Raw genomic sequence first — 22,933 nt, 5'->3', positions numbered from 1 at the left:
AGGAGAGAGTGGGAAGAGGAGTGTTGATCACAAAATTTCTCTTTCCAGTTCAGTCCCAGACCATACTCGCCCCTTTCCCACTTCGCTGGCTCCAACCTAGGAGGCCCTCTAAATCCCCTAAATACTTCTCTTTTGGAACAAGTCCGCATGCGCAACCTCTCCTCCTTCCCCTTCCCCTCCTCCCCCTTTTTCGCCCTGCTGAGGCTCCGCCCATTACCCTGATTGGACTGGAGGGCTGCCTTGAGAGCCAGAATCCTGCTGGATCTTAAGCAGGAGGAGCTTGTGCTGCAGCCTCTGAGCCTCTGCCTCCGCGGCGGGAGCACCTGGCTAGCCGAGCCATCTACCCCCGACACAGCACACCGCCACAGCCACCACGGCCACCACCTGGCCACGAGTCCGCGTCCGGCGACAGCCACACCTTTAGTTCCTTCCTGCCCTAGATCCTTCCTCCGGGGACTGCTGGGCTTGCACACCTCTGGTAGGAGACTGTTGGAAGTATGGGGAAGTGTGTGGCTGTGTGTATGTTTGCGCGCGTTGTATGCGTGTGTGCGCCGAGGTGTTCTGTTTGTGTGTGTAGATGTCCATGCAGCATCCATGAAGTGTGTGAAATGGATATGAATTGTATGTGGTGTCTGTGGGACTTCGGAGATGTACGGAGTGTGCTCGTGGATGTCTGTGGTGTCCTTGTGCGCTATTTATATAGAGGAGGTGGGCTTTCAGCCGCTGTTTCTGTATACCTGTGTAGTAGAGGGGCATGTCGGGAGGAGGCTTTGTGTACATATCTGAGAGCCCGTGTTGTGAGCGGTTCATATATAGTCTGTGCTCTCTAGCAGGAGGGCATATATACTTGGGGGTGTGTCCGAGAGAAACTATGGTGTCATTGTGCGGGGATTTATATATAGTTCGTGCGGTCTGTAGTCGGAGTGTGGATTTGGGGGTGTGTCCGAGAGAGACAGAGAATGTTGTGTGAGAGAGGCTGCTGAGAGAAGGGGCGTCTGAGGAAAAGTACATTTAGCAAACATTTAGGCATTTAGTAAGCACCTAACGTGCTTGGCAAAAGGGATACAAAGGCAAAAAAGAAAGGGTCCTCTCTCAAGTGTATGCTGTGTCTATCCGGTTTGTATTTGGGTGTGGAAGGGAATGAGTGTGAAATGGAGATGGTGGGACTCGTGTGTGTGTGTATGTGTGTGTGTGTGATTGTAACTTGGTGTTGGATGAGATTGTGAGCGAGTGAGGGGGGACGAGAATGAGGGATGCTAGAGGTGTGTGATTGAAAAGTGGTTGCTCTGTATGTGTGTGGGAAGTGAGTGTGTGGTCTGTAAGTGGGAGAAAGAGTAAGTAAGGCGTTTAGTGTGTGCCCGATTGAGAGTGGGATGGGAGACTGGGCAAGTATGTGGTGGCTTGTAACTCAGATTCTGAGAGATGGAGCAAGACTCTCTATCTGCCTTTCAAGGTCCTAAACAAACAAACAGAAATCTCGGCTCCCTACCCCGGGAAGTTCGTCCCCCCACCCGTGTTAGGGGGCCTCCTAGAGTAGGAGGCGGAGGAGGGCATGGTGTGGGGGAGGGGAATGGAGGGAAGGAATCTTGTTTGTTTTGCACTGAATTACGTGACCATGACCGCAATTCCCCTCCTCCCCCCTTCTCTGCCTGTGCAGAGACCCCAGGGAGCTATGTGAGCTGGGCTTTGGTGGTGGTGTTCGTTTTCTACCCCTCTTGTTTTCTTTCCTTTCTCTGACCTCATTTTGAGTTATGGAGAAAAAGTCCCACCTCCTTGTCCCCTCCTGCTTCCAACCACTGACGATTTACAGCTGGAAGGAGCCTCCTGTACAGCCTTGGCCCTCCTTCGTTTTATAGAGCGTGTTAGAAATTGAGGCCCAGGAAATTAAGTGACTTGGGAGGGTTTGGTGGAAGGAAGGCTTGTGGGATTTACAGTCTGGAATCCCCATGACCAAATCCCTGCCCTGAAGCTATATAACCCTGGGAAAGTAAATTCCAGAGTTTCAGTTGCACCTTCCATAAAGTAGAAGTAAAAATAGTACTTGCGGAGAGGGAAGGGAAAACAATAAGCATTTATTAAGCTCCCGCTATGTGCCTAGCACTTTGCTAAGCACTTTTTACAAATATTATCTTACTTGATCTTCACAAAAACCCTGTGAGGCATGTACCCTCCATTCTGCAGTTGAGGAAACTGAGGCAGATAGAGGCTAAGTGACTTGTACAGTGTCACCCAGCTAGTACTCATTCATCCAAGTCTGGGCTTGACCCAGGGTCTTCCTTACCCCAGGCCCAACACTCCATCCACCTAGCAGCCTCAAGAAGAAAAACTGGGAATTATTCATCCATTATATTTGTCCAGAGTTACACAACCAGAGGTGGATGCGTTTTGATTCTCTCTAAAGGGAAAGATGAAAAATAGGTTTTTTTTCCCTAGGATACCATGCTCGCCACCTCTCCTCCCTGGGTCAGTCACCCTTTCTTTTTCCTAATCTTAGCATTCCTTCCAAAGGTCCTTCCCTCCTCCTACCTCCCCTGCATTCTTCTAAAGCCTCAATCTCTTGTGCCCACCTGCTCCTTGGTTCCCCATCTAGGGATTTCATCCTTCAAGGAAGGGTGGAGTTCAGAACAGAAGCTAAAAAAACCATAAACCCCTAATCCTAGAGGGAAAGAGTTGAAGAAATCTGGAGATAAAAGACCTGGATTTAAATCTAACTTTCAATACTTAGTGAAATTAAGTCACCAGGCAAAAAGTCTATCTTCTCTAAGGCTCCATTTCTTCATATTTTAAAAAGTCCTTTCTTAGTAACATCTTTAAGACAGAAGAGTAATGGATAGGCAATTGGGGTTAAGTGACTTGCCATGGGTCACACAGATAGGAAGTATCTGAGGCCAGATTTGAACCCAAGTTTTTGGATTCCAGGCACAGCATTCTATCTACCACTCTAATCTAACTTTCTTCACTGGGTAAATATTACGGAAAGAGTGATATGGATTGGGGCAGGGTAGGAGATTAGAGAAGGCTCCACAGGAGAGGGAACCTTTGAGCTAGATCTTGAAGGATGAGAAGAATGATGCTGATAAGCAATAGAACCTGAGGGCTGTACCCACATGAACAAAGCTATTGAGACAGGCTGTGTTTGGGGGAGGACAGGAGCAGCAGCAGTAGGAGTGACTGAAATAGAGAGTCCATGGGAGAGGGAGACTGGAGCCCAATTTTAGAGAAGAGGGGATTAAGGCATTCCAGAGGGGGAATACTATGTGGGCCAGGGGAAAAGAACAGCTGTCCATAGGCTGTTTGGGAAAGTACTCATCTTGAATTGGATGGATCATTTGGAGACATTCCTCTAAATCTGAACTTCTTGTATATTTGGTTTTTAGGTATTTTGACCACTATTTCAATAGAATCAGTTTCCTTTGTAGTCCTATGTATGTTATTTTATTATTTTATTTTTTATTATCTCCTGTTTTAGAATAAATACTATGTATTGGTCCAAGGCAGAGGGGCGATAAGGGCTAGGCACTGGGGGTTAAGTCACACAGCTAAAAATTATCTGAGGTCACATTTGAACCCAAGACCTCTGGTTTCCAGCCTATAAGGAAGAACTTTAATCAGTGATTTTTCCTTTTTCCTCCCAACCCTCCCTCATTATGTCTGATCTGGGATGGGTAGAAAAACTTGGAAGTGCAGAAACTGAACTCTGTGTGATCCAGGGCAAGTCTAGCTTATACTTAGAATTGGAAGGACCCTGGGGCTGCTCTTTCCAGCCTCCTCATTTTACCTACCCCAAGGAACCAAAGGTTCAGTGCCTTTCCCAAAATCACCCAGGGTGTGGCCAAGATAGAATTTGCACTCAAGTCTTCCGACTCCAAATCCATTGCAAGTTACTTCCTCTCAGAATCTTGGGTTCCTTATCTGGAAAATAAGAATAAAGCAGGAAAATAAGAATACCTCTACAGCTCCCTCCCAACCTCCAGCCCCAGACTGCTGGGAGGATTGTGCTTTTCATGCTTTAAAATGCTTTGGAAGTGGCTCCCCAATCGGAAGTAGAGGGGGTAGGGCAGGAGAGGAGAACAAATTGGTCTTAATCTTTAAATTCCAAAAACCATTCGAGATTCAAATCCTCTGAACCTTTTTCTTTGTTTTGGGCCCTCATCTTCTCTCCTTCTGGCCCATGCTACCCTGGACTATCCAGGCATGCCTCTTTCATTCATTTGACTGATCCTCCCCACTCTGTTGCTCTCCATTCTCCCCTCCTAGCAAAACCAAGCACCATGGGAGTTATTTGTTAGGACCCCTTGTCCCTTTGTAATTAAAAACAAAAAAAATTTGGCAGACCTCTTCTAGCTAAAGATGTTCCTGGAAGCATTCCTCTGACTGTCTGAAGAAAGATGAGTCTGAGTTGGAGGCAAAGCCCAAGGCCTTTTCTAGTTTCCTCGTGAAACTTTTTTTTTTATTTTACCAATTACAAATGACAAATTTCCACATAGATTTTCTGAATTTATATGCTCCAAATTATCTCCCTCCCTCTCCTCTTTCCCTCCTGGATCTGGCAAGCAATTGGAATTGTGTTATTATTTTGCAAAACATTTCCATATTGTTGATTTTTGTAAGAGAATAATTGTGTAAAACCAAAACCCTAAAATAAAAACCCAAATAAATTAAAGTAAAAAATTGAATGTCAACTTCTAGAGGAAAAGATTGTTTTGCATTTTGTTTTTGTTTTTTTTTCCTTAGTAGGCACTGTTTGCTGAATTCAATTGAATTAAAGAAGAGATTGAGACCTGCCCTTTAGGACAATTAAAAAAAAAAAGGAGAGATATGGGAGTCATTCATAAACTGAAAGCTTTTCTGCTTAAGAGAATGGCCAAGTTCCTTTGCTTATCTGGAAATTTCAAAGAATCTAAACATGCTTGAAATGAAAATGGCGTTAGAATACAGAAAATATGAATATAGAACATAGTTCAGAATGTCTGAATTATAAGTGAACTTAAGAGCATTGAATGTTAAGAGTTATAAAGGCTCTTATTTCATGGTCTTAAAGAATGAGGGGTAGGAGGGATCTAAGAAATCATATAAATTTACACGAATCCTCCCCATTTTACAGATAAAGAGACTGAAACCCAGAGAGACTAATGTTTACAGACCACTGTCACAGACAGTTTGCATCAAAGACAGGATTTGAACCTAAGGCCTCCGTTCAGGGCCAATGCTCTTTCTATTGTGCTACACTGATCATAAAAATAATTCAGAGATCCTATTTCTATATCAATTTTCTTACCATCCTCATCATAATTATAAGGAATGCTACAAGTGTTACCTCCATTTTACAGATGAGGGAAACTGAGGTAAGAGAGACAAAGTGGCTTGTTCATGATTATACAGTTGGTAAATGTTAGGATCAAGACTTGAATTCAGAACTCTTGGCTTCAAGTTCAGTATTCTTTGCATTTTTTGACTTCCTTATATTAAGGGAGCTTGGAGAAGCTTCTTTAATAGAGTAGTGACATAGGATCAGAGTTTTAAAACCTGGAATTGATGTGGCTGAAAGGTCCCACAAACCCTGCCAAGTAGCTGTATACAATCAAAAGAACATAGGAACAATAACTAGTTAATTAGGAGGGGCTGCCTTTCAGATAAGATTATATGAGTAGCTTAGATTCCCAATTATAAGAAAATTTTTCATATCAGTCTTTAGACATAACCTAATTCCACATTAACTGTCTTTCTTAAAAGTCTGTCCAGAAAAGAGCAAAACTTGACCTAAAGTTGTCCTGGGCTATTTAACATATCATTAGTGGCTCATTTACAATGAGGTTTGCCCCTCCCCTCCATTCCCACCCCAGTGGGCAAGCAGAGTGAACCATGGGTAGAGTCATGCAGAACAAAGTGGATCATGGGTAAAGTGACATCCTGGAGATAGGAGGCAACAACTGCCCAAACAAATGACCCCTTCCTTAGTAACTAAGCAAGATAAAAAGCATTCCCGAGAATCCCTACACACTGCCTTACTACACACTCTTCACTCTCTCTTATCTTTTAAATTTGTTACTTTATAACTACTTTTACTAACCACACTTCCTTACCTTACCTTAATTATTTACTATACTAATTACTCCGTTACTATATTCTCATAATAAAACCTGTTCCCTTGGAATAGAGTCAATTTGAGCCATCCAGTTCTTTGGATGAGGCCCAATAAGAATTAACTCCATCAGAATGACTTCAGAGATGATCCAGTCAAGCTTCCTAATTTTACAGAAGGGTAAACCTAGAAAAGGAAAGAGACTTGCCCAAGGTCACTAAAACTAGTTCACTGCTCCATCCTTTCATCTACTTACCTGCAGCACCTCCAAAATACATAACTGAGCCCTAATGACTGTCAAACATATTACCACTTCTGAGAGGTTGTGTGTGTGTGTGTGTGTGTGTGTGTGTGTGTGTGTGTGTGTGTGTGTGTGTGTGTGAGAGAGAGAGAGAGAGAGAGAGAGAGAGAGAGAGAGAGAGAGAGAGAGAGAGAGAAAGGTGAGGTGGGAGGGAGTGAGAGGGTAGGAGAGAGATCTTGGGCAAATCACTTAACATATTAGTGATTAGTGACTCTTGAAAGTCACTTTCAACTCAAAACTACTCTAAAAAAAGATCCTGTGACCCTTTGCCACTTCTCTCCTCATGAAGCTTCAGTGTTGGTCCAGTGTGGAAAGTCTGGCTCCAATATCTTTCCAGACATTTTTCCTTTTCCTATCTCTTACCTAAATTATATTCCAGATTATATTTTCTGCTATTCTTCTTTCTCCAATCCTTTGCATAGTTTTTCCTTGTCTGAGATACTCCTCACCTCTACTGGCTAGAATCCACATTCAGAATGTAGCTCAAGGACTGCCTCCTACAGAAGGCTATTTACTGATCCTCCCAATTATTTGCTCTTCTCCCTGACAAAGATTTTTCATTTACTTTGTATATATTTTGTATCCGTTTCTTTTTGTACATGGATCCCCAGGGAAGGATTTAAGTTCTTTGAGGGCAGAAACCATTTTACTTTTTGACTTTGTATCCCCAGAACCTAGGAAACACATAGTAGGCACTTAATAAATGTTAGCTGAATTTGAATGAAATCAAATGACGCTTTCTAACCCCTTTGACAATGACTGAGTGCTTTCTGGCTATTCAGCTCTTCCATCAGAAAACTCTCCCTGTCCTGGTCAGTAATTTAATTCATTTCCACAAAGTGCATTTATCAACCACTTAAGGGACTGAGTCTGGTACTCAGTGCTAGGAATACAAAGATTGATGCTGCATAGACCCTGCCTTCCCAGCTACAATTGTAGAATCCTAGATTGTCAGAGTGGGAAGTTGCTATTGTCACAGGGCTTGGCTAAGCCTCTATCTTATCCTCGCCCCAACTTTTCGCCACTCCTTTGTATTTGATAGGGTCCAGAGAGGGTACCCAGTAAGAGAATGGCAGAGCAGAAAATGGAATCTGTTTTTAAAAACCTTTTCTTTTGTCTTAGAATTGATGCTGAGTGTCAGTTCCATGGCAGAAGAGCAGTAAAGGCTAGGCAATGGTGGTTAAATGACTTGCCCAAGATCACATAACTGGGAAGTGTCTGAAGTCAAATTTGAACCCAGGACCTCCCTTCTCTAGGACTGGCTCTCTATCTATCCGTAGAGCTTCTTAGTTTTCCCTAAGGACCCAAATCTTGATCCTCTGCCAGTCTAACTCTTTGTAGGGGGCTATTCCATGTAAGTAGCCCTCTTCTAGCTTTCCAAAGGATTTAGGTTACTTCCTATCCCATTCTGGACTCGTGTAGGCTAATGTTTTTCTTTAGTCAAAAGAATTTCTGTCCAATGGTAGATTTTCAAGCATCAACAATAGGCTGGGGTTGACGTAGATTCTGGGGGTTGAGGAGGGAGTATAATGGATACTGGTGCCTCTCAAATTATATTATGAAAATGACTGTTGCATTCAAGTTGTTGGAATTCAGCCAAAGCTGGTGTACATTCAGTGGAAGGAAAAGGGAGGATATTGAAGAAATGACTTCTTTCTAAATGGTATGATGATGACGACATGTTTGTCAAGACAATTCATCTGAACATTTGTTACACTTTACACAGGGTGGTTTTAGATGAAAAGGGAGGTAGATAGCGCCAGTGTGATTATTTCCACTTTACTAATGAGGCAGACTACAGGTGACTTGCTCAGAGCTATACTAGAAAGCCATCTCACAGAATCACAGACCCTCCCTCCAAAGTGGAAGGACCTCAGAGGTCATCTGCTCCAACCTATCCCTGAAGAATTCCCTCTCGTGTTTCTGCCAAGGAGCCAGCTTGCTTCTGTTGGAAGGCCTCCAGTGCCTTGAATGATACTTGGGGCCAGATTTTAGAGGGCCTTGAGTGCCAGGCTAAGGAGTTTGTTGGAACCAATGGGTGGCCAAGGATAAGAATGTAGTAAGCTAATAATGGCATCTCCCTCTTCTGTTAATACTTTATAGTAGTGATATCAAACTCAAGTAGAATTAGGGGCCAACACACCACACATAAGGATCCTTGAAGGCTGCATACTGACATGGAAAACCTCCTACTAATATTATCTTTGTTCCACTGTTTTTTAATTTATTTTGTTCAATATTTCCCAATTGCATTTTAATCGAGTCTAGGCTGAGTCAGAAGTGTTGTGGGTCCCTTGCCTTTTGTGGGCACACAGAAGCAAGTGTGTGACTGTGGTGCCAACTGGCAAAAAGCAGTTACTTTGAGGTAGGCTGAGGCAAAGGAGACTTTTTGGAGGGGGGATTGCTAAAGAAGGAAGTGTAAGAGGTAAATTAATTTTAAATTAATTAATTAGGGATGAAGGTTGGTGCAAAAGAGGGAAAGGGTAGCCTAGAGCGGAGAGAGCAGATACGAGGAGGGAACTGGACCTATTTGGGCAGGGGAGTTGGAGCAGGAACTGAGTGTCTGTGCCAGGGGTTCTCTCTCCTAGAACCTGTTTAATTCCTTCCTGTTTCTCCCATCCTCTAGGTCAGATAGCATCTTGATGTAGCTAGTAATGATGATTATGATGAGGAAAATGAGATAATTATAACTATTGAGAGGCAGATTGGATACTGTTTTAGCTTTTGAATCAAGTATTCAAGTGTCACCTCTGACACATACTAGTTATAAGACTGAATAAACTCTGTCACTTAACTTTTTAGGGTTGTTTCAGCCATTTTTCAGTCAGATCCAGCTCTTCATGACCCCATTTGGGGATTTTTTGGCAAAAGAGACTAGAGTAGTTGGTCATTTCCTTCTCTAGCAGATGAGGAAACTGAGACTAACAGGGTTAAGTGACTTGCCCAAAGTCACCTAGCTAATAAGGTTGGATTTAAAATTATGAAGAAGAGTCTTCTTTCCTCAGGAGTTTCTTACACTGATGAAATCACAGGTCCTGCTTCCTCCCCCAAATAAAGCAAAAACAAAACAACAATCCCAAAACTAAGGGCAGCAGCCTTCAGAGAGAGAGAGAGGGAGAGAGGGAGAGAGAGAGAGAGAGTGAGTGAGAGAGAGAGAGAGAGAGGAAGAGAGGGAGAGAGGGAGAGAGAGAGAGAGAGAGGAAGAGAGAGAGAGAGAGAGAGAGAGAGAGAGAGTGAGTGAGTAATCAATGATTATTGGCTACACCCTTTCATGGATATAGAAGCCAACTCAGAGTGACTTGGCTAGGATTTAGGAGATGCTCACCCTCTTTGGTTTTCTCTACCCTGGGGAAACTCTAGCCTGAGCTAGAGCCTCCAGGCTAAAAAATATTCCTTCTAACTATGTCTTTCTTCTTTCTGACTTGTTCAGGTCTTGGCATTCAGGCAGGAATAATAACGTTGAGAAATTATTACACATAAATGGTCCTAAAGGCTCTAGGAAGTAGGCAGGGCAGTCATTAACAGGAGAGCATAATTATATATAATGGAATGAACACTGACTAACCTGGGAATCAGGAAACCTGCGTTCTAGTCTTGCTTTACCACTAACTTTTCTTGTGGCCTTTGCTAATTCACCCACTCATCATTGACTTCACTTTGCTCAGAGTGAAGAGGTTGAAGGAGAGTGAAGGTCTCTTCCAAGATGACATTCTTGGATTCTGTGAGTCTGTATGTATTGATAGATAGGAAACATAAGGCCCAGAGAGTCAAGTGAATTGTCTAAGGTCCCACAAGAAACTGGTGACATTAGCTAGGCCTGGAGCCTAGGTCAAGGGTTCTTAACTTTTTAGGTATCATGGAACCCTTTAGCATGTCTGGGGGCAGTTTAGTAAGCCCATGGGCCCCTTCTCAGAATGCTGTTTTTAAATAGTTGAAGGAAATATTTCAGTTAGAAGTCTGTTAAGTTAACAGATATTTTTTAAGCACCTACAATGCACCAGGCCAGTGTTAAATATTGGAAATACAAAGAAGGGCAAAAAATAGTTCCTGTTCTGAAATAATTCAGAGTCTAATTGGGAAGACAACATGCAAACAACCAGCTATATATACAAATTTGTAATCTATAATATATTTGTATGTATGTATGTATATATGTGTATGTGTGTCATTCAGTCATTTTTTAGTCATTTCCACCTCTTCATGACTGCATTTGGAATTTTCTTGGCAAAGGTATTGGAGTGGTTTGCCATTTCTGCCTCCATATTTGAGATTTATATGATCTGAAGAGAAACCATATTTGAGAGATGAGGAAACTAAGGCAAACAGGGAGTTGGCTCTATTTTCAGACAGCTCAAATTTGGGGGGAAGTTTCCCTTAAAGTGAATTGCAATCCTTCTGGATATTATTTTCATTCTCTCTTCCCCTTTTCTTCCTTCTTTCCTTAACCTCTCCTCATCTAGCCATCATTATTACTCACTGATATTTGTACTCTGCTAATAATTTACTCACTGGTGTCCATGTCTTCTGGCTCTCCCCATCTCAGTGCAACCTGTTTACATTGGCAGAATAACCGTATTAATATACAGGGCTTGACCATATCAGAAGCTACTGGATCCACTCTGAAAAGTTTGAAACTGCCATTGAACACTGAAATACCATATCACTTGTGTTTTCTCCTCTAGAATAGGAATAGCCAATACTAATATAACCTAATGAGGTTTTTTAAGGAAAGGCTTTGGAAATTTTAAATTGATGAATCTGAATCATTATTGGACAACCATCTTGCACAAGAACCCTCAATGGTTCCCCACAGCCTGTTGGAGAAATCCTAACACTTCAGCCTGGCAGTTGCTGCCCTCTTCATTTTGACTCTAGCCTTCTTAGCTATTGCTGGCCAAAATGAGATTTCAAACTTTCTCAACTCTTTTCCTTTTTCCTTACCTCTTCTTCATTAAGCCTCTCAGAGGCTAAGTTGCCCAGAGACATGGGATTGGAAATTGGAGGCTCAGCCTGGGACTAAACTTGGATTTCCTAACCCCTAGACACAGTCTTCTTTCCATTAGGCTGCTCTCTCTCTCTCTGCCAAGAGTCACATTAGAAATGGGAAAGATTCACGTCTTCAAGAAATTGAGTACTGGAAGTATTGCCAGTCAAGGAACTGATGTGTTAGCTGGAGAGATAAGTCATTCTCTAAAGGAACAGTATGTGAACAGTGCAGGATAGTATAGAATCCAGCTGGAGCACTTGCATATATTAGCATTTATTAGCTGGGTGACCATGTACCCATGTGCTTGCTATCTCTCTAAACTCTCTTTCCTTGACTATAAAAATGAGGGAAAATAGTCTTCTCTCTCTTTGTCTCTCTCTCTCTCTCTCTCTCTCTCTCTCTCTCTCTCTCTCTCTCTCTCTCTCTCTCTTTGTCTCTCTCTCTCTCTCTCTATCTCTCTCTCTCTCTCTCTCTCTCTCTTGTCTCTCTCTCTCTCTCTCTCTCTCTCTCTCTTTGTCTCTCTCTCTCTCTCTCTCTCTCTCTCTCTCTCTCTCTTTGTCTCTCTCTCTCTCTCTCTCTCTCTCTTTGTCTCTCTCTCTCTCTCTCTCTCTCTCTCTCTCTCTCTCTCTCTCTCTCTCCTCTCTCTCTCTCTCTCTCTCTCTCTCTCTCTTCTCCCCCTCCCTCTCTCTCTCCCCCTCCCTCTCCTCTCTCTTTCTTCCCTTTCGATTCCCCTTCTCTCCCCCTTCTTTCCTCTTACCCTCTCACCCTCTCTTTCTCTTCCTTTCCTTCCCTTTCTGTGAGATTGACATAGAGTCCATCCAGCATGCTGAATGTCTCTGTCAATTTCTCCTGACTTTGAGAAGGTATCAGTGGAGTCCTCTGGCTGGCTGTCCTACCTACCATTCCTCCCTTTCACTGTAATCAGTCCAGCTTTTCATCCTATCATACAATTCCTTAATAAGTCCCATCAGATCAGGGTAATCTTAATCTTTTTGTGTGTTTTGCAACCCTTGCTTGGTCAATACAGAATACAAAGGAACCCAATTATATATAGAAGTTGGTAGGAGCACCAGGTCTGGAGTCAGAAAGACTTGAGTTCAAATTCAGCCTCAGTTGTTTGCTAGTTTTGTGACCATGGGCAAGTCATTTGACCTCTGTTTGCCTCAGTTTCCTCAACTGTAAAATGGAGATTATAATAGTACCCATCCCTGGGTTGTTGCAAATATTGAATGCAATAATATTTTTAACTTTTTTTTCTTTTTGAATGAGATAACATTTGTGAAAAGTGCTTAGCAAAGTGTCTGATACATAGTAAGAATTGTATAAATGCATTATATAAATGCTTATTCTCTTCCCTCCCTCCCTTCTGAATAATACTTCAATGATGATCATTCTCTCTATCTTTACTTTCTTGTATCTTTTCTCTCATTTTCTCTTTTTTTTCTGTTTCTCTTTTTTTCTCCTCTCTCCTATTTCTCTCTCTCTTTCCTCCCCATCCTCTTCTCTCTGTCTTTGTCCCTCTACGACTTTCTCTCTCTCTCTCTCACCTCTCTGTCTCTCCCTCTTTTCTTTCCTCTGTCTTTCTGTCTCTCTTCCCTCCCTCCCTCCGTCCTTCCCTCCCTCCCTCCCTCCCTCCCTCCCTCCCTCCCTCCCTCCCGTCCCTCCGTCCCTTCCTTCCTTCCTTCTTTCCTTCCTTCCTTCCCTCCCTCCCTTCCTCCCTTCCCCCCTTCCTCCCTTCCTCCCTTCCCCCCTTCCTCCCTTCCCCCCTTCCTCCCTTCCTCCCTTCCTCCCTTCCTCCCTTCTCCCCCTTTCCCTGTATAAGCAGAATATGTGGCTAGTCTCATCATGACCCCATTTCAGCAGCAGCACTATTCAGATGCTGTTATAAGCTCACAAGTTTTGAAGTAGGTGGTGTCCCTATGCCTTCTGCCCCTGCCCAGACCACATGCAGAACACCATGTTCAATTCTGGAGGAACATTGACAAGGTACAGTTTATGCAAGTAAAGCAGCCTAGGATGGTTAGGAGATTGGAGACCATGTTTTTTGAGGATTAGCCAAAAGAACTGGGGATGTAGAGACTGAAGTAAAGGAGACTTATGGTATATACACTAGCTGTTTCTAAGTGCCCAAAAGGCTATTATATGAAAGAGGGACTAGACTTATTGGGCTTCACAGGGCAGTACTAGGAACATTGAGATTCACAGAGAGGTAGTTTGACTCAACATAAATAATAATAATAATACCCAACATTTATATAGCATTGGAAGGTTTGTAAAAGCACTTTAGATGAATTTGCTCATTCAGTCCTTCCAACAGCATTACAAAAGAGGTGCTATTATTATTGACACTTTCTATTTGAGAAAACTGAGGCAGAAAGACAGATAGTAAGTGATTTACTCAATATCTCACAGAGAGGTGTTGGTAGTAGGATTTGAACTCAGTTCTTCCTGAATATAAGGTCAGTACTCTATGTCAGCTAGATGCCTTTCAATGAGGGCTTTCTAAAAATGGAATGATCCACCTTGTAAGATAGTAAGTTGCCTACTGCTAGGATTGTTCAAGCAGAGCCTTGATGACTGCTCTTCAAAGATGTTGTTTGACCCTGGAAATCTTAGCCTGAATTGATTTCAAGATTGCCAGCCATCACTGATCTTAAAGGCATCAACCTTGGCACATAGTGGAAAGAGTGTTCAACTTGGGCCTAGAAAAAAGCAACACCATGGGTTTGTGTCTTATATCCTGTTTCATTTTGTGATTATGAGTAAGTAACATAGCCTCTCTGACCTTCAGTTCCTATTCTGCAAAATGGAGATGATAGTAGCATTTATCTCGTAAAGTTGTGTGGAAATATTAATAATTATTAGAATAATAATTATTAACATTTGTAGTGCTTACTATGCACTGCTAAGTTCTTTACCATGCTGATCTCATCATAAAACTCATTGCAAGTCTTTAAGCAATATATAATTACTTGCTATCAAATGAAATAATATCTGTAAAATGCTTTGCCCTTAAAATCTCTTAAGTGCCAACATAATTGTTATTAGTGTTATTAGTTATTAGGAGAGGAGAGGCTCAGTTCTCTATTAAGAAGGAAGAAAGAGCCTGCTACTGGTCCAGGAAAGAATTCCCCAGGGGCAAAGTTAGTTAACCTTTTTCTTTTGAGGTAAGGGGTGGATGGAATAGTATCAAATAACTTTCTTCTGAAGCACTTGAAAGCAGAGATTTCCATTTTGTTTTTCAGTCATTTTCAGTCGTGTCCAATTCTTTACCATCTCATGTGGGGTTTTCTTGGTGGAGATACTAGAATGGTTTGCCATTTCCTTCTCTGGCTCATTTTGAAGATGAGGGAACTGAGGCAAACAGGGTAAAATGACCTGCCTAGGGTCATACAACTAGTGAGTGTCTGAGGTCAGATTTGAACTCAGGAAGAAGAGTTTTCCCAACTCCAGGCTTGGAACTCTGTGCATTATAATTATAGCACCATCTAATGGTGCCCCTATTGGATGTATATGAATTGTTTCATATTCTGGATTGCAGCTATCTGTGTTAGTATTGTCTCTCCAATATACCCTTCCCCAAACCCTAACTCCTATCTCTTCTTCCAGGGATACAAGGAGGAAAGCAAGAGTTATATTTGGAATCGCTGAGTCTCTGGAAGACTGACTAGCTCATAGGCTGCCTCTTGCAGTAGGGCTTCTTTACCTTTTTAGGTGCCAAAATGCATAAAATAAATATTGTACTTATTTTCTGCTAGTAGAATGTAAAGTATTTGAGCTCAAGGACTCTTTCTTTGCTTTTATGTCCTCAGTGTCTTTCATAGTGCCTGCATGATAGGCACTTTAATAAATGCTAGGTGAATTGAATGGAACTGAAGTCAGAAGACCTGAGGGGAAAACCCTGGGTCCAGCCCTTACTAAAGTGTGAGCCCTTTTACTTTCCAGTCTATGTGTGTAAAAAGTAATTTTTCCCCTCTTCCTCTCCCAGACCTATTGTGAGGGAAGTGCTTTATAAGACTTAAAAAGAATGATAGACTTGTGGGCAATGGTTACAAATTTCAATCATCTGCAACATCAGTAAGAGGCAGGGTAAGGGGCAGCTTAGTGGTGGTTCAGTGGATAGAGAGCCAGGTCAAGAGACAGAAGACCTGAGTTCAAATCTATTCTCAGATACTTTTTCTAGGGCAAATCATTTAACCCCAATTGTCTACCCCTTACTGTTTTACCTTGAAAGAAATACTTAGTATTAATTCTAAGAAAGATGGTATGGGTTTAAAAAAAGGAGGCATGGCTACTATGTGAAAAGCAGACCAGCTCTGGTCAGTTTTAGAGGCAGTCACACAACTCCAGTAGCAGCAGGAGAAAGAAAGTTTCTCTTCAGTGGATCATGAGTCATTAAGTCCAGAACAGGTTTGCCTGCTTTTCTTTCCCAGGAGATCCAACTGGTTTCTGAACTGAGATGTTCCATGTGGCTTTGCAGGGATGGGCTACCCCACCTATTAACCTTTTCTGGGTGCCTGGGCTAGCCAGCTTTGGCCCATCTCTGCTCCCTAGGAACTGTAGCTCATTTTAGTGTACTAGTGTACTAGTCCCTGGTGATGCCAGCTAACCCAAACATCAATCTTTTATTCTGGGTTCTTACAGAATGGTTATGAGTGCCTCTTATATGACTCTGAATGAGTGACTCCATTTCTCAGTGCCATTTGGAAACTAAATAACTTTGTTTATATACAGAATAGATAGAAGATAATCTAAAAAGAGAAAGCTCTAGCAGTTTAGGCAATCAGGAAAGCCTTCTGCAGATGATGAGATTTAAATGGAGTTTTGAAAGAAGCCAGAGGAAGCCAAGAGGCAGGGGTGAGGGCGCAGAGCATTCTTGACTTGGGGAGACAGTATAAAGGCATAGAAATGTCACATTTCAGATTGTCACAGTGTGGGGAGGGGAATAAAATGAAAGAGGATAGGAAAGTAGGAATGGGCCAGTTTATGAACAAAAATTTAAAAGTATTATTTATTTTAATCAACAAAAATCTGCTTTTTCAGGAATGCTTGGAAATCTTCAATTTCATTAAAGATCCAGTTTTTCTCATCCAAGCAGTTTTGCTGGCTAAATTTTTCTTGGCTGTACACCCATATCCTTAGCTTCATGGAATATTGTACCCAAGCCCTCTACTCCTTTATAGTGGTGACTGCTAAATATGTGTGATACTAACTGTGGTTCTTCCAGTATTTGAATTCTATCTTTTTGGCATCTTGCAGCATTTTTTCTTTGACCTGGAAATTCTGGATTTGGACTATGATGTTCCTAGGCATTTTCATTTTAGGATTTCTTTCAAGTGGATTCTTTATATTTATTTCCACTTTGTCTTCTGTTTTTTTTTTCCAAATTGTAATTTATTAATGCAATAAAAAATATAGCAAAACTTTCCTATCCCAATGTAACTTTAGAAGCATAAATAAAAGAACTCAAACACAGGAGAAATAGGTAGCTGAGTAGATTGAAAGCCAGGCCTGGAGAAGGGAGGTTTTCGGCTCAAATCTGGCTTTGGTAATTTTCAGCTGTGTGACCTGGGCAAATCACTTAACTCCCCATTGCCTAGCCTTTGCCACCATTCTTCTGCCTTGGCACCAATTCACAATATTGATTCTAAGACAGGAAGGAAGGATTTTTAAAAAAATAGTAAAAAAAGAAATGCTCTTATAATGAATTCACATTGAAAAATTCACATTATATTACAAATATAAAAAATTATAACTACAAAAAATAAAACCCCAAACCCATCACAGAACTGTTGAAACCACAAATTCAATAAATAAGTGGTGCTAGCTGAAAATTCAGGCCCAGACCCAACTAAATCCTAGAGACACATTACAATTGCACAGTTGTTCAACAAACAAAAGCCCAAATATATAGACGATTTCATGGGGGAAAACAATTCCTGCCTGCAGGACAGATTTGCCGAAATGTATTTCTTTCAACATTACTTAAACCCACCAATGTCTTTCTTGAAAACACAATTTTCTTTCAAATCCATATACTAATTACTTCTAAAAGAAACCACATCGGTCCAATTCATAATATACTTTGTATGAGTAATGAGCCATTGTTTCATGGAGAGTTCAGATGAGGCCCAAGATGTTGCTCTTTGGTAAGAAGCAAGTTCTTTATCCTCACCAATTCAGTTAGGAATCATTGGTCTTTTCCAATGTATGCAGCACTTCAAAGTATATTACAACACAGCGAATGTACACAGGAAGCAGATGTACCCCACAAATCATGGTGTTTTAGAGCCAAGACATTGTTCACAAAACTTGGTCTGCAAGTGACCTGTGATATTCAAACTCACATTCGTTTTCCATACTAAACCTTTGTGGAAAATGCTGAAATGGGAGGAAAAAGCCCCACCCAGGTTCAAAGCATCCTTGTGGCTTTTTTTTTTTAATTGAAAAATTGACAACAGATTTTGCTCTTATGATTTTCTGCGGTTGAAAGGCATGAGGTTTCTGACAAACATCCAAGGCAAATGTTACACCAGCTTGGTCCCTTTAGGAACATCCAATAGAAATCTCCTTTTTTAGGGGGCAGCGAAGTGGCTCAGTGGATTGAGAGCCAGGCATAGAGATAGATCCTGTGTTCAAATTTGACCTCAGACACTTCCCAGCTGGGTGACCCTGGGCAAGTCACTTAACCCCCAATGCCTAGCCCTTACCACTCTTCTGCCTTGGAACCAATCCATAGTCTTGATTCTAAGATAGAAGGTAAGGGTTTAATAGATTTAAAAAAAAAAAGGAAAATCTCCCTTTTGCCTTCTAAGTTCCTTTGCTTTTCTTCCAGACCCTTTTGAAATGTCTTAACTAGTGAAATTTGGATATGCTGAGGATTTTCAGTGTTCAAATCATCTATATTAAAATCCTCTTTTGATGGTTGAGGGAAGAATTATGGACAATAAATAAACTGTTCAAAATAACTGTCTTTAATTTCTCATACCGAAGCAGAGCATCTTGACAGCTTCCTGATTGGAACTATTGGGAATGGTTCAGTTGCTTTCTGCCTGGCCATCCTGATCAAGTACGGGGGTGAGAGGAGGACCAGTGGACACAAAAGGGCCAGCTATATAGTAAACTAATAGAATCCATGAGAGCTGATGAAATCACTAAAGAGAGAGGGAAAAGAGAAGATGGCCCAAATGAGTTACAAGCAAAGGAGAGACTTTTAAAAACCCTTACTTTTTGTCTAAGAATCAATACTGGTTCTAAGGTAGAAGAGCTGTAAGGGCTAGGCAATGGGGGTTAAGTGACTTGTCCAGGGTCACACAGCTGGGAAGTGTCTGAGGCCAGATTTGAACCTCCTGTCTGTAGGCTTGGCTCTCCATCCATTGAGCCAACCAGCTGGCCCCAAATGAGAAACTTTAAGGCATGGTCAGATACCGAGGCACAAAAGTGGTGTCACGAAAACCTAGAAAAGAGAGAATCTCCAAGGAGGAAGGGGGGGTTGGCAGTTTCCTAGGCTGCAGAGAGGTTAAGGCAGATTAGGATTGAGTAAAGGCTATTTCATTAGATTTGGTCATGAAAAGATCACAGGCTTCTTTGGAGAGGGCTTTTTCTGAAGCTGATTGCAGGGGAGTTAGAAAGGAATGAAAGGAAAGAAAATTGAGATGGTGAGATCTCTTCCTGAAGGAGTTTAGCCATGAAGGGAAGAGGAAAGGGAAGGGAAGAATGCTAGTGGAGATGAGAGGATCAAATGAGTATTGTTTAAGGATGGGGGACATATGGGTATGTTCGTAGATATCAGAGAAGGAGCAAGCCATTGGGAAGAGATTGAGGATACGAGATTAGGGATGCCAGAGGACTCTGAATGGAATAGCATCAAGACTCCATGTAGAGGAGTTTGCCTTGGCATCAAGAAGGATTACTTTTCCCTCTTAATTAATGCAAGAAATAGTGGAGGAAAATGTCAGAATGACATGAGGAGACTTTTCTTCCAGTGGTTTTACTTTTTGGATAAATGTTACATGAAGACCCCTGCTTAGAGGGTAGGCACAGGTAGGAGGGTCCCCTGTGAGAGCCTTGATGAGGGAAAAAGAGAAGTTTGGAATAGCTACCAAGAATGGGATGGTAAGTAAATTAGGGAAGACAATGATTTTTACCTTGCTTTAGTGAAAACCCAGTTGAGATTAGATAACATAGATTTGTAAGGAGCCCAGTTGATATGATGTCATAACAGTATGTGAATAGGAATGAAGGTAGTTTATGGTGAGAGTAATCACAGACTTCATCTGAGGAACCCCAGGTCCATGGGTTTTCAGGTATACAAAATACCTTCCAATAAAACTGTGTGGTACTGAGGGCAAACTCTCATTCCCATTTCACAGATGAGGAAACTGAGGCTTAGCGAGATTCAGTGCCGTGCATAGGGACTTATAGCTAGTAAGTAGAATGACTCAAATCCAGTGCTTTATATATTGAAACAAACATTTAGTAAGTGCCTGTTACTAGATAAAATATAAAACTTAGATAAACTAGTCCTTACTTTCATGGACTTTAATAGGGGAATGACACACAAACTCAGATAATTGGGATAATAACAATAGCTAGAATTTAAATAGTACTTTAAAGTTCGCAAAGCACTTTATACATTATCTTATTATTTATTATATATATAAAATTATATATTATCTTATTTTTATCTTCACCACAATCCTGGGAGGTAAGTGTTATTATTTCTCCATTTTACACATGAGGAAACTGACAGAAAGGATCACACAGCTAGTAAGTATCTGAGACAGGATTTGAATTCATGTCTTCCTTCAGGGCCAGCACTTTATAGCTCACCTAGCTTCCTGTAGATCACCTGGGTATGTTATATTTTTTTGATCAATGCATTTGAAAAATAGGAGCAAAGTACAGTGGGAAAGGTTGCTATACCAATAGAAGAATCAAGAAAGGCTTCCTGGAAGAGGTGGCATTTCCATTGAGTTTTAAAGTTGGACTTAGCTATAGGAGATGGCAGGGAGGGACTTTTGGAAGATTTTAGAGCAAGGTTATCTTGATTTTTTTGTGTATGTTGTGGGCCCTTTTGGTAGTCTGTAAACATTTATGAACATCTTCTCAGAATCAAGTTTTTAAATGTATAGGACAAAGTACATACGGTTTGAAAAGAAAGCAATTATATTGCAAGAGTTATAAAATTAATATTTTCAAAATTTTTACAGATCCCAGTTTAAGAAACCCCACTTTAGAGTCTTGCCTCATTTTACAAGCCCGGTCAAGGGGATTGACTTGTTTGTGGCCACAAGATCTAGACTGCCCTTTGACCTAGGGCTAGAGAAAAAGATGTGAAGGTTTCATGGCATTCACAGTGCCTGAGCTTGCCTCCCTCGGACTAGAACCTTATGCTTAAAATTATTATTAATTCATAGCCCTTTACTATCAGTCTCATTTATTTTTTTAAACCTTACATTCCATCTTGGAATCGATATTAAGTACTGATTCCAATTCAGAAGAGTGGTAAGGGCCAGGCAATGGGGGTTAAATGACTTGTCCAGGGTCGCAGAGATAGAGGTTTCTGGATTCAGATTTGAACTGAGGACCTCCCATCTCTAGACTTGGTTCTCAATCCTCTGAGCCATCTAGCTGCCTCTCAACTATTTCTTTAAATATTTCTCTAATTAATTTTATTATTTAATTTTAACTAATTATTTTAATTTAACTTTAAATAATTTCAACTCTATTTTAACTCCAATTAATTATTTATTTATTCAATTAATCCATTTAATTAATTAATTCTTTGGTTGATAATTTGGTTGATAAAAACTTTTTTTTCCAATCTCCTCTTTTTTTTCTTTTTTATATTTTATTTGATCATTTCCAAACAACTTTTTTTTTAAATTAGAAAGGAAAGGGAAAATTACGTTCCGCAAAACCGACCAAGGCACCCACCAAGTCTGGTCTGTTCGGCGATTCACGGTCAGAGCCCCCCTGCTCTTTGATGGAAAAAAGGGAATATTTTCTCTTCTTCCAGGATAAGTGTGCAGAAACTCTGATTTCTGGAGCCTCTTGCGTGCTCAGCAGCTCAGGGTTTCTTTAGAGGTTGGGCATCCTGGGCTCTTCTTCCCTCGACCCTGGTGTACGGGTGACCTAGGGCTTTGGTCTTCACGTCTCTGGGCTCCTTTTATTTTCGCCCCTTCGCAGGAGCAGCCCTACCCTATACTCTTGGTACTGGTTGGCAGTGGGATATTTAAATGATCTGTCCTGAAACAGGCTGCTGTGGCAGAGCTTGTACAAGCTCTTGAGTGAATGGGCATTTTTCCTTTCTCAGCATCCCAACACTGTCTCCTTGGGGGCAGAAGTTCTGGTTGTGATTACTGAGGGCCAACCATTTCCAGGAACTCAAGTCCGTGTGGGTCCAGCTTCATAATATAATTGCACAAAATGATTTTTAAAGTGAGCCTGGAGCTCTCCAAGGAATAAGAGAATGATTGGGGGTGGGGAATTGTCTGAATTCACAGAGATGGTGAGATGGATGAAATCTTTCCCAGGATTATCAAAGTTGAAAGAAGACTGGCTGGGTGGCATTGGGCAAATCACTTCCTTTTCTGGGCCTCAGTTTCCTTCTTTGTAAAACAAGGAGCAGATAGGTGGTATAGTGGATAGAGCACTTGAAGACCTGGGTTCAAATCTGGCCTCAGATGCTATATGACCCTGAGCCTCAGTTTCCCTCTATAAAATGAGCTGGAGAAAGGGATGGCAAACTTCTCCAGTATCTTTGCCAAGAAAATGATTGGACAACAACAACAAAAAAATGAGGGGACTGAATGAGATACTCTTAGAGTCCCATTTTAATTCTGAAATTCTTTAATTACAGTTTTTGGACAGGTGTTCTAGGTTGTTGGCCCATTCCTACTCTGTGACCTTTGGTAGCTGTCTTTTATCCTTGTGGAGAATTGGTCTAGTTGAGTAACCTGCCCTGCATATAGTAGGCATTTAATAAATTTATTTTTTATTTATTTAATTCATTCATTTATTTAATTAATTTATTTTTTTTAGATTTTTTTAAAATTTATTTAATTTAATTTAATAAATATTTGTCAAATAAGCAGAAAGTGAAAGTTCCTGGGAGATGGGACATCTGGGATTCCAGCCTTGGCTGTACTTATAACTAACTATGTAATCTTGCCCAACTATAAACAGAATTTCTCGGGTACGGGGGGGGGGGGGGGGTTCTTCCATAAAATGATGGACCACAGACACGATTTCTTAAAGTCGCTGTACAGTGTTCTAAGGTACCTCCCCCCTCTGACAGTCTTGTGTTCTGGAATCCCATCCAGCTCAGACATTTGATGTTTTCAGCCCCTTCCCCTCTGAAAATGTCTATTTGAAGACCTTTCCCTGTTCTGCCATTCTCTAGTTCATGTTCCAGGGTTCCTTTCAGTTCTGCATTTTTTTGGTTTTAGATACCAATTCAGGCAATGAGTTCATCGATAAACATTTATTAAGTATCTGCTATGTGCCAGACACTGTAGTAAGTGCTGGAGATACAAAAGGAGGGGGGGGAAATCCCCAT

At 41.3% G+C, this 22,933-nt stretch overlaps 1 protein-coding gene across 1 annotated transcript in view; it reads left to right on the top strand.

Annotated features, from left to right (window-relative positions):
- Positions 1-227: 227 nt before the first annotated feature.
- The window catches only part of CAPN5 (calpain 5), a 163,474-nt gene continuing 140,768 nt past the window's right edge, over positions 228-22,933 (top strand). The window contains exon 1 of the mRNA XM_001377925.4: positions 228-478. The gene's annotated coding sequence lies outside the window, so the exon portion shown is untranslated. The remainder of the gene's footprint in view (positions 479-22,933) is intronic.

Source organism: Monodelphis domestica, chromosome 4, assembly GCF_027887165.1.
Source record: "Monodelphis domestica isolate mMonDom1 chromosome 4, mMonDom1.pri, whole genome shotgun sequence".
In the NCBI taxonomy this organism is placed as follows: domain Eukaryota; kingdom Metazoa; phylum Chordata; class Mammalia; order Didelphimorphia; family Didelphidae; genus Monodelphis; species Monodelphis domestica.
Note: the sequence above shows the minus strand (reverse complement) of the source record. Positions and strands in the feature narration are given on the sequence as shown.